The following is a 12,388-nucleotide window of genomic DNA, read 5'->3' on the forward strand; positions in this document are numbered from 1 at the left end:
CCGTACATGCTGACGTCATCATGTTGATGTCATCTTGCCACGTCATCTGCCGTACGAAGTCCGTCATGCTGACGTCATCAGCAATTTTGGCGCGAAGGGCGAAAATCGCACTCTGGAGCCCCGGAATCAGTTTCTGAGGCAGTTTTTGATGCGCGATTTGCTGGATAAATTAGGCCAAAATGGGGAATCTTTTTATCGCGCAGCCCCCAGCAAGCCCGAAAGGCGCCGAATGACCCGTTTTTCTTCGCGAAGCATGCAGAAAGGAGCAGAAGACAGTTCTAGAGGAAACAGAGGCCGAACAACGACCATTAACTTGTGATTAGACCCACAGCAAAGGAGAAAAGCAACCCAATTCATTTGTCAGAGAGTATCAGAGGAAAGAGAAGCAGCAAAGTGTACCAGTTAAATTGTTTAATTGAAACCTTCAGTTCCCAAAGCAGGTTAACATTGAATGGCCGCCAACAAAGTCAAATAAGGCAGTGAAAGCCCATCCCAACTCTCAAATCACAGTTGAAGCATTTAAGGCCACCAAACTACAATGGAGCAGAGACCCATGCACAGTTATTGCAGAGGCAACTACACCAAGCCACCGAGGACAAGCACATTCACTTCATTTTGATACGGCAGCCCTCAGCGCAGCCAAAGATATTTTCATGCATTTATTTCAGATAGGATTAGGTCAGACTAATTATTCTTTAGGACTTGTTTAGGTCAAGATGTAAGAAACAAATTGTAGAGAATTTTCCCTATATATACCGCCCTCAGCATTGTTTCAAGGGTTGGTAAATTGGTATTTTTCACTAGAGACTCGCACTGTATACCTGAAATTGGTTCTGTAATCAAAGATTACTGAAAGTTCTGAGAAGAGACTGTTTGATGTGTTATGAATGTTTTTCTGGAGACTGAAGATGTTATTCTTGTGCTGCAACCTGATTCAATAAGTGCTTCTTACCTCTGTTTACTGTTTGCCATTATCTAAATAGCAGAAAGAAAGATTAGCTTAGAATTTGTTTAAATACACTCTATGCTCAATTTTTGTTGTTTCTTTATGTTTTCGTCTGAATGAATTGGTAATGAATATGAATTTATTCTGGCTCATATTTACCCCGATTCACCTGTGTGTGCCGATTATCTAGGGATTCTTTACTACCCCTAGGTAGAGCTCTGTTATCTACCCCTGTTAAGCTAACTGAGGGATTCTTAACTGCCCCTCATTACTTAGCATTCATCCCATCCTTTAAACTTGAAACATTGTTTCATTTGCAGCTACCTTGCTCCATTTTCTCTCTTGGGACCGAGCAAACACACCAGCAGTCCTCCTTTTCGACTCTACGCCCAATGGTTTGAAACTTTCAGACTATGCTCTGCCTCTCTACCTGAGAACATCAATTATCCCACCAAAATCGGAACAAAAACCCCTGAACTCAATAACTAGCCTAAGATCCTTTTCAACAAAGCTAAAATCTGAAAGAGAGAGCCCTCTCTGATTGCAGGTGGGCTAGAACCTGCAGTCCAAAGTTGGTCTGTGGTTACCTCGGCCGTATCCTTTTCCGGAGCTTAAGGAAAACCTGAGTGATAACACAACTCATGCTCCAGAACTGAGTAATAGAGAAAATAAAAGTGAAGTGGAGGCACTTTGGGCCCAAGGAAGCCACGTGGAATATGGTTGACCAGATGAGGGAAACATATCCCTTCCTATTTGTTAAGTGAAGAAAATTGTAAATGCGTTGTAAATGTTATACAAAGTTGCGTGTATAAGTCTCAATATCAACTATGTTTGTTTTTATTAATGTTTTTGACAATGGAGGAAGTTGCTCCCCCTCAAGGGGGAGGAGACTGTGATATCCCCTGGTCAATGTTTTCCCATTTTGTAAATAATCGTAATTACTTTAAAATTACTGAGATAGGGACACCATTTCTTGAGGAAATGGTTGTTCTTTAAACAAAAATCATGGATAGTGGAAAGTAATTAAATGTGTTGATTGAGCAATGAATTCAACTAAAAAGTGAAGGAATGGTTCAATTGTCCTTCAACCCAAATTGCAAGCAAAGAAAAGAACAAAAAATTATGAACAAAATGGGTTGAGTTGTCAGGATGTGACTTGTGGTGAGAACAAAGGCATTTAGTTTGTTGGCTAACTGAGATACATCCATTCATGAAAACATGCATGCTTCCTCTTGGTCTCATGCACACACAATATGAGGAGGATTGGCAATGAACGTGATGTTCAGAACTGTTGCATGTGGGAGAACACAGATTGGAGAGAGGGATCAAGTGGTCTATAGCACTTAATGAAATACTAGGAAAAAAGAGTACAGTTAAAGAATATTTTGAGCGAATCTTGCTATGCAAATGGTTTAGAGAGCATGGATTTTTTGTAAGGTTGAAGAAACCATTGGAAGATGGTGGCTTCAAGAACCTACTAGATTGGAAGGATTCAAGAACCATTGTGTAGGAAGGGTGTTGAGAGAATAAAAAGAAATGCACAAGTGACCCACTACACTCCAATTGAAAAAAAAAATTGATAAATCTTAAGCAAACAACATTACACACAATAATTTGAGGTCCTTCCATTACGTTGAAAAAGTACAGGAACCAAAAAAAAATGCAGCACAAGTTTTCATCAAAATCAAATAAACAAATCAATAAACACTTAATCTTAACACTTAAATAAATAAATAAATAAACACTTAATCTTAACCATTTTTCGAAGGCAAAACGATATTCCAAAAGTAAACTAAAAGATGATTACAAGACCTTAGAATTCAGCACTTGATGTGGACATGATTCCTTCGAAACTCTAATTTATGTTTCTTAAATTCTAAAGCTTTATGGATAAATTAGTGAAATGATGATCAATTGGGCATTCATCAGCTTCCTATTTTGTGTTTCTTTAGTTTTCAAAGTTTTATGGGTATATGCATAATAAGTGAAACCTATGCTTTATGGGTATGCTTTTTAATCTGTAAGTTTTATGGGTGTTTGATGCTTTATTATAGGTTTTAAATATGCGTTAAAATTTTGTATTTCAAAAAACAATTTTGAGTTTTATATTTTATTTATAAAGATAGGTTATACATTTCATTTGTTTCCAAATCATTTAAATAATTAAAAGATATTATATATATGAATTACTAGTTATATGTTATATAATAATAATAATAATATTATGTTTATGTTTATGATAAATAAAAATTGGTTATATCTAATTATCTAAAGTTTATCATATTTATATAAAGATATGTAAAACTCATATCACATTATATTTTATATTAATTTTAATGATTTAAATAATTAAAATATTAATAAAAAAGTATTTTAATCAAAATAATTTAATTTATGAGTTAGTAGGAGCAAGAGGGATATATTTTTTCTTTGATGAACAAAGAGAGATTCATTTTCCTTGGGATTTGAGTATTATATCAAACATTCGAGCTAAATATATACCTTTGTGGAAAAGGCTAGGAATTACTATAACAAAGGAATTTGTCAAATGGTGTGTGGAGACTTAATGTTAGTAATTAAGCAACTTCAAAATATTAAAGAATCTCTTAACCAAGCTTCCCATAGCACTTTGTCAAGGATCTATATGCAGTTGAGGCTTTTCTCCTGTGGCATAGAAAGGGTCGCCCTGGTATTAAATTATGTCTGTGACAGTCGTCATCCCACAAGAGGTGCTCCTTCTATTTATTCTAATCCAACAATAGCATGCTTTACTCACTGGTTATTTAGAGGTGAGGCATGCTTGTTCTTTATTATCAGTATCAATGGGGAGCAAATTCGCTTTTTTAGATAAATGGCTTTTTTGGACCAGTCATACTTCGAGCAAGCTCTAGCTCGAATGAAACAAATTATCGATAGATTGTCGAACTCAGTTGTTTCTTTGTTGGAGCTCACGAATAGGCGCAATGACTAGCTGAAAAAGAATAGGTTTGCAATTAGTGTTAGAGGACAAGAAAATGAGTTACTCCAAACAAAATTTGAGAAATTTCAGGCTTTCTTGGAGGTGAATGGAATAGTTTTAAATGTCAGAGTTGGAAGACTGAAAGATGCTCTCAATCAGGATTGGAAGAACAAGAAAAAGGATACAGACGTTAGCGCAATTCAACCCAGAAAGAGCATCCACATCATTAAAGCTCGATCCCAGGAATCCCCAAATCAGAAAGCAAAACTGAGTAAATCCAACCCATAAGTGGGGCCATTTGGTTCTAGTTTCTCATAATATCTCTCTGATGTATTGCATGTATATTTTGTTGTTAGACGACTTTTTTAGAATATATGGTAGATATCAATACTAGAATATAAGCAAAAGAACTTATAGAAGTAGACAAAGCTTTTCTTGGAAAGGATGTAAGCAAAAGAACTTATAGAAGTAGGAAAAGTTATTTTTTGGAAAGGATGTAAGCAAAAGAACTTATAGAAGTAGGCAAAGCTATTTTTTGGAAGGGATTGGACAATGAAATCTCTAAAAATCTATGAAATGTATCGTACTAGTCTAGAATCCAATTTTTTTTCTATTTTAATATAAAATCTTTGTCTATTTTTATTTTCAAAAATAATAATAATAATTTATAATAAAAAAATCGTTTTATTTTTAGAAATATAAATCATTATATATTATTTTAGATCTTAGGCTTTTGTGATCCATGTTGTAAACAAGAATGTCTTTTAAACTTCAAACTTCTTTTTTAGCACCAAACTTGAGGAAATGTTTTCACCTCCAGAGATTTGATTTCTCTCATTGTTTGGTAGATCCTTAGTTAAAATGGATCTACATTGGTTCTTAATAATATTATTTACATTATATAAATATCACATCTCTCTATATATATAAGTATTCTCATTTTTTATTTTATTAAAACCTAATCTCAATGGAATATCCAGGTAATATTTTTAGCAAAAGTAATGATAGATCTCTATGGAATATCCATAAAGTATTTTTAATAGTAGTGAGGATAGAGGGTTTAAATATATCTCAAAAGTAATTCTAACCTTTTTGTTTTTAGGTTTAATTTAAAAAATGTTATAAAATTAAATTAAAATGAAATATTTATAAAATATTTTGATGGTAAAATCAGTTATGGTTTTTGGGCATGTGGAATTGATAATTTGTGGTATTGACCCTTGGTATTGTAACAAATCCTATTTACAAGTTTACATGGTAAAGTGGGGCTAAAGTTATATTGTAAGTATTAAGTTTTTATTTGCTTATTAATTAAATTTAAATATGGTTATTTAATCATTATTTTAATTTATATGGTAAAATGGATCTTAATTTATAGCTACTATTTGTATGTTATGTATTTAAATATGACATGTATATTATGGTTTTCTTTTATCTAAAAAATTGTTCCTAATTTTATTAATAAAAACAAAATTATTGACCTGGAGAAGGTTAGGAAATCAAGACACTACACTCCTAACAAGAAATCAAGGATTGGATGAGAAGGTTAGGAAATCAAGACACTACATTCCTAACAAACATGTTGATCAAGAAATCAAAGACTGGATTCCAGATGTGGGGAATTACACTAGAGTTAGGACTACCTCTTACATACAAATTGTTAATCTCTACTGGCACATAAAGACTCTAATGGGCCAAGTCCTAACTTATAGAGGAAATTCACAACAAGAACTGATTGTATGCATGAAATAATTGTTTGACCATTAGGGGAATTTTGAGGTCTAAAATGGGCATCCTAAGGAAAATAACAAAATAATAGTTAAAATAATAAAATAATATTTATGCCTTTTTTAAGAAAAAAAAAGAAAGCTACCTTTTTTATTGTATTTTCAACTTATCTCCTTATATGTTAACTCAAATTTTAAGAGTAGATGATGAACATGCTTTTTCCATGTATTTTCATTTTTTTCAATGTGCATCTACTCAAAAGTATGTGAAGTGGGTACTTGTTGGATGTGGAATTTAATTCCACATTAAAAAGGTGTCTACTCTTAAAATTTGAGTGATTTTAAAAGGAGATAAGTCGAAAATACAATAATAAAAAAGTAGTTTTCTTATTTTCCCTCCAAAATATTTCTCTTGGTGATGACATCACCATCATGAAACCTATAGGTTCTTTTAAAGTTAATTTTGTTAGTACATTTTTTGTTTTGAGGCCCATGTTTTACCTCGAAATTCTCTTAATGAGATTTGATAGGTTCAATAGAAAGGTCACAATCTTTGTCAAGAACCTTACAAAACTTGATTTTTCCTCCTCTAACAATAACGATGAGCCACAACCACTAGTTTAGGTGGATACTTCTATAGGATGAAGTCTTAACGAGCCAGTCACTTAAAGAAACCCCTCTTTTATGTTAATATTCTCATTATGTTAATCAATATATATTTTATTTTCTTGTAAAGTATTTCAATTTAACAGATTATGAGATAGTGGACATTATTAACAATCTTAAAATTTTGAACTTATACTATTGGTCTGGTTTCTCAAGAAAACTAATAGCTAGAGATAATTGAGTGTATCAATCTTTTCGAAAGTAATATGAATGGTATGTCTTTACAAAAAAAAATATGCACCAAACAAGGCTAATATCTATGTGGTGTATTGAAATCATGAACAGATGTTATCCATTTTATTGTACTTGGACGTTTCATCAGTTTAATATATTTGAAGTTGGGCTATAAGATCCCTTAAAGTGATGTTGTATTAGTTATAAGATCTCTTGAAGTGATGTTTTATCGGTTTATTTGTCCCTACTTGTCCTTACTTGGACCTAAGCAACAAGGACCGTTTTATCAGTTTATTTGTCTCCACTTAAGCTATGAGGACTATAGCAAAAGGTATTTAAGTTTTACATTGATACATAAATCAAAATGTTTTCTCCAAAGTTTTAGCATGGCACTTGTTCTGAATGTACAAAATATTGTCCAGGCTAACTTTAGAATTTAATTTTAAAATTTTGACATCTTTTTTTTGTTGGCTTGGCTCATGGAGGATTTTAACTTTGAATCTCATGGTTTACATATTACTTCATAACACAAATTTCATCAATTGAGATGCACCCATGGGAAAAAAATTGGACCTCTTATTTAATTTTATAACTTAATTTTTCACTTCATTTTGCTATGTTTTTCCTATGTTTGAATTTAGGATTTAAAATATAACAAATAAAGTTGAATTTAGAATTTAAGATATAAGACATAAAATTGAATTAATGCTATAAAAAAATTGAAAATTTAACTATTCAAGTTCTAATTTGAGCAAATATCGTGACAATTTAATTTATTACTTAATTTTGGGCAACACAGTAAACTGAGGCAACCAAGGGATGAATCTCAATGGATTATGACAATGAGGCCACTCTACCGCTTAGAATACCCCATTGCATATTTAAGTCATCTGCAAAGGATTATTCTCAATGACCATATGGAATTAAAATTCAAAGTTGCCCCAAATAGGATGCTTCACAATTGACACAGGGCTTTAGGGGTGCCAAAGCAACACCCCTACTATGAGTCAAGACATACTCAAAGAGTGACAAGTGTCACTTCCACAATCATTCAGTTATAATCTAACACATGGTACTCTCACGCCAATGACTTCTCAACCAAGTGCGATGACCAATTGTGTGAATCAATGATTCCTCTCATACTAAGTCGAATTACTATTGTGGTGTTATTCATACTTAGGGTAAAACTAACCTATCTCACGATGGTCTAAACCTAAATCATGCTCCCTATTAGTGGGTGAATGATCCAACATGGTGAATTATGCTTCAAAGACGCTACAAGGCTTGCGATGCTCGTCCATATGTTGGACCCTATCTCCAATTGAACTAATTTTAGGTTGGGTAATTTGTTAAAAAAGGAAAGGTAACTCTTCTTAAGGTCCCCGATAACATATTTGATTTTTTTAGTGTTTCCATCCACTGCCATGTCCAAGCTCAAGAATATTAACTTGATTCCCTTCCAATTCTCTTCCATAGTGCACCCTTGACATAGGGATTCTCCATATATTAGGATCAACTAAACCATGTCCAAGTGTTGTTCACATGGAACCTTTCCCCACTTTAGTCTTCAAAGTTGTCAATGGAATATTTTCTACTAACACCAATATTTGCAACAAGGGCCGATCCACCCAGTCTCATCACCAAGGTTTCTCAACAACCCTCATGTCCTACTCGTCGAAGCCTAGAAATTGCTTCAACATTCGAGTATAGGTTGTATGCTACAATGCCATATTCTGAGGGCTAGTTGATTCGGAAAGTGAGTTTTTGACACACTATTTAGCAAATTTTGACTTCCTAGATCATCACCCTACTATCTTAACAAACTATCACCCTTTTTGGGATCTAGGTTAGAGTGTAATTTGACATTGTAACTCAACTTTCATTTCATCATGCGTCATCAGTTTTTCTTACCAAAAGTGCCCCACTTGGAGCTCTCGACTCTAGGGCACGGCTCAATGGAGTAGTCACATTTTCTTACCTATTTAAAGTTTTATAATAGGTTGAGGGTGTTATGCCCCCAATGCCTATAATCATTTTCTTTACCCAATAAAACCCACATGTGATCTCTAACTATCTTAAGGGAAACTTCAAAGGAAATCAGCTACCATATGGTTCAATTAGCCTTTTCCCCTATACCTAATTTAGACAAACAATTTGAAAATCAAGATTGTTATGTTCCCCCACTAGAATTTCCTCTAGCTTCATCCTACTCATGCATATTTCACCCTCTTTCGAGTTCCAATAGGTGTACTCACACTTGAGAAGTTTGCACAAGCTCAAAGATGGTCAACGACGCACCCCACGGAGAGGGGATCTCACTCGTCAGCTTCCTTGCACCTCACAAGTTTACAAACCAACCTACTTTCATACATGTTAGAATCTTTGCTCCTTGTTTCAAGACCAATCGAATGGAAAGCTCACTAACCAAAATCGTGAGTATGTAGGTGCACAATGACCCACTGAATATGCACATGCTTCATTCCTCAATTGCTATAATGGAAAACTAATAGGTAGTACTCCATCCTCGTTAGTCTTGATGCAATGGCCCATGTCGGTTCACACCTCAAGTAAAATGACAAAATTTCCTGAGTCATTCTACATTTGAGTATGACGCATTGTTTGCCTCCATCCACTTCCCTATACCTAATTTAGACAAACAATTTTAAAATCAAGATTGTTATGTTCCCCCACTAGAATTTCCTCTAGCTTCACCCTACTCATGCATATTTCACCCTCTTTCGAGTTCCAATAGGTGAACTCACACTGAACAGTTTGCACAAGCTCAAAGATGGTCAACAATGCACCCCACAGAGAGGGGATCTCGCTCGTCAGCTTCCTTGCCCCTCACAAGTTTACAAACCAACCTACTTTCACACATGTTAGAATATTTGTTCCATGTTTCAAGACCAATCGAATGGAAATCTCACTAACCAAAATTGTGAGTATGTACGTGCAAAATGGCCCACTGAATATGCACATGCTTCATTCTGTGATTGCTACAATGGAAAACCAATAGGTAGTACTCCATCCTCGTTAGTTTTGATGTAATGGCCCATGTTGGTTCACACCTCAAGTCAAATGACAAACTTTCATGAGCCATTCTACATTTGAGTATGACGCAATATCTTCCTCCATCCACTTCCCTCTCGATTATTTAAAGCACCCTTTAAATCTATTTTTCGAAGTCCTTTTCATCTTTCCCTCACAATACTTGTTCATTATCAGTCTCTCGCTCATATTTAGCCTTGGATCGAATTTACCACCAAATTAGGGTTGCATTCCCACACAACCTGACTCACCAACAATGACTCATGTTGTGGTGGTGTCCCATCTTCACGAAGTTTTAACCCTCTTAGGTTTCACCTTTCAAGAGACTTGTGCCCCGTTCACCACTAAGGACACTTTTACAAACTATAATTCAAGTGACATTTCCACAGGATTTTCATGATGTGCTCTTCCCAATTTGCTTGCTGCTGCTAGAGAAATCCTTGTAATTTTCTTCTCCTCCACTTAATTATGTTCTTAAAATTAGTGGGTGTTCTCACATGAGATAGGTTGAAAATTGGAGTAAAAACCACCCACTGCAATGAGAGGACAACATAGGACAAACCAAATTCTTGTAATTCCCCTGCACAACCCACATTGAAGAATTCCAACTTCCCAACCGAGGTGACAAGTGCATTACTCACTAATTCTCATCGACACATGACACAAAACATGGCATGTAGTATTCCAACGAACTTGACCATGTTGAGCACAAATGACCACCTCCGTTCTCCAATGTCCTGAAAGGAGTGCATTTGTACTCATGCTAGGGAAATTTTCTATTCTTTCGTTTGATACTTTTCCATAGCTCAATTCCCCTCCATCATTATTTTGTCGCTCCCAGAGACAACCTTGGATTGCTTACAAGACCAGTGCCTGGGCACATCTAGATTTTGTGTGTCTCAAATGATTCTCGGGAAAATGGAGACATCACACACACACACACACACACACATATATATATATATTAAAAGGAATGGGTTGGTTCATTCATCCAAAGGTATAAGTCATGTATTTCTGGTACTTCTTCACATATGCAGTTCACAGAAATATGTGCATAAAATAGTGGAGGTCGAGTAGTTCAAGGACTTACAGTTTAATAAGCTTTTGTAGAGCAATGAGAGAGGATAAGAAGAAAGAGAAACTCATCACATAGAGCTTAAAGCATCAATAATTCTACCTTTAACACATAGATCTTGAAGCATTAAGAATTTCTACACTTATTTGAGTTACGGGTAGATATAATGGACCAAAGAGAGATTGAATGTTATGATTCATGTAGCGCAATTTTAAAGATATAATCTCAATAATCTATACAGGCACATGCATTACTAAGTTAATACAAATGAATCTGTGAGGAATTATGAAATATTTCTAGCAACTATGATTGCATGAATTCAGAGAAGAAACATGAACATAATGGGTTTTAACAGAAGGATAACATACTGTAATACTTGAAGGGGGAATCACCACCATTTACTTGATATTCTGAAAGATCTGTATTATAAAGTCATAAAATCTGAGCATAAGATGTAGCTTTTTCTTTAGGGTTTTTGAACCTTTGTAAAGTGTCGCTTCCCCCTATTTATCTAGAGAGGGGAGAATTTGAACATTCATTACAACAAAATATCTTCGACCGAGTCTCAGTCTATCAGGTCAACTAGTTGTCTCGGCTAGGGATGGCTTTGTGGCCCAAAAACATTACAAAATACTAATTGCCTCATTTAATGGAAACACACTATAGGGTGACAAAGCAAGTCAACAGTCAAATAAGAATCTTAACAAAATATCTTTGTGCCCATCCCTGTGATCATCGCTGCTTCAGGTTGAATTTTTCTCATGGTCTGGCCTCCTGTGTTACTCAGCCGACTCCTGTCGCTTCTGCCTTTACTGCTTGAACCATTCATCCTTCAAAGCTGGGAGTGGGCACTATTAGTTTCATGTCGCAATACTGAAGCAAAGGACCCCTGGGCGGTACTTCGTCTTCCCTCTGTATGGGGGCACCATGCTGGATAATCAAGTCCTCCCAAGCTACTAAGTCCTTGTTTACTTCTGTCAGCGTCGACCCTAGTTCCGTGTCACAAAAGGCCTTTTTGGATCAGCCCATGCCGAGTTTGAATGCTCCATCTCCCTTATTAGGTTCCACATCTATCGACCCACTGTGCCTTTAAAGTTATACACTACATGGTCGCAGAGTTCTCATATCGGGATTTCTCACTGAAAAGCCTTTATAGGACGGGGCCTCCAGATCCACTTTAGCCCCTTTTACTTCATGTGACCGAGGGCTATGACCAGGTGCTTAGTCCTTGGGTGCTAGGGCCATTGGACTTCCCTCTAGGGGTCTTTTTCCTTTGTTACTTGGAATACCGCATACCAGCGATTTATAACGCTTTGCCTTTGGTATCTCTCCTTGACCCTTGCGATTGTCGGTCTGCGGGATTGGGCCCACCCGAGGTATCGCAATCGCAATATGAGAGAGAGTGTGAGGACGAATGGTTTTTAGAGGGGGGCATGAGCGGTAAGTCGTAAGTGAGGGAGGGTTTGAAATAATATAAGAGGGACATGTAGTGGCGGGGCCCAACGGGGAAACTGTTTTCTACAAACCTCGCCCCTCGGCCGATAAAGGCAAACATGGCAGGGGGTCCAAAAAGGCCTCGGAGACGTTGATATGGGCAGAGTCAATCTAGGTCATCCAGAGATGGGGGGTGTTTAATTAATATGTGGCTTTTGAAAAGGGACGAACTCGACAACCCTTTAAATCTATTGTATAACATATTGCATCCGGGAGAGTTCCTACATATCGCCATCGCAAGCCAGAAGGGACTTCGGCGGAGGAGGAACTTTGGCCTGTGCAATCGCCAATCTGCAATA

At 35.9% G+C, this 12,388-nt stretch overlaps 1 pseudogene; it reads right to left on the reverse strand.

Moving 5' to 3' along the window:
- Positions 1–7,269: 7,269 nt before the first annotated feature.
- On the reverse strand, positions 7,270–10,031 carry LOC149253375 (25S ribosomal RNA; annotated as a pseudogene).
- Positions 10,032–12,388: the final 2,357 nt, after the last annotated feature.

Source organism: Pinus tabuliformis, chromosome 7 (assembly GCF_031772625.1).
Source record: "Pinus tabuliformis cultivar Carrire ecotype Pingquan chromosome 7, CPIR1, whole genome shotgun sequence".
NCBI lineage: Eukaryota > Viridiplantae > Streptophyta > Pinopsida > Pinales > Pinaceae > Pinus > Pinus tabuliformis.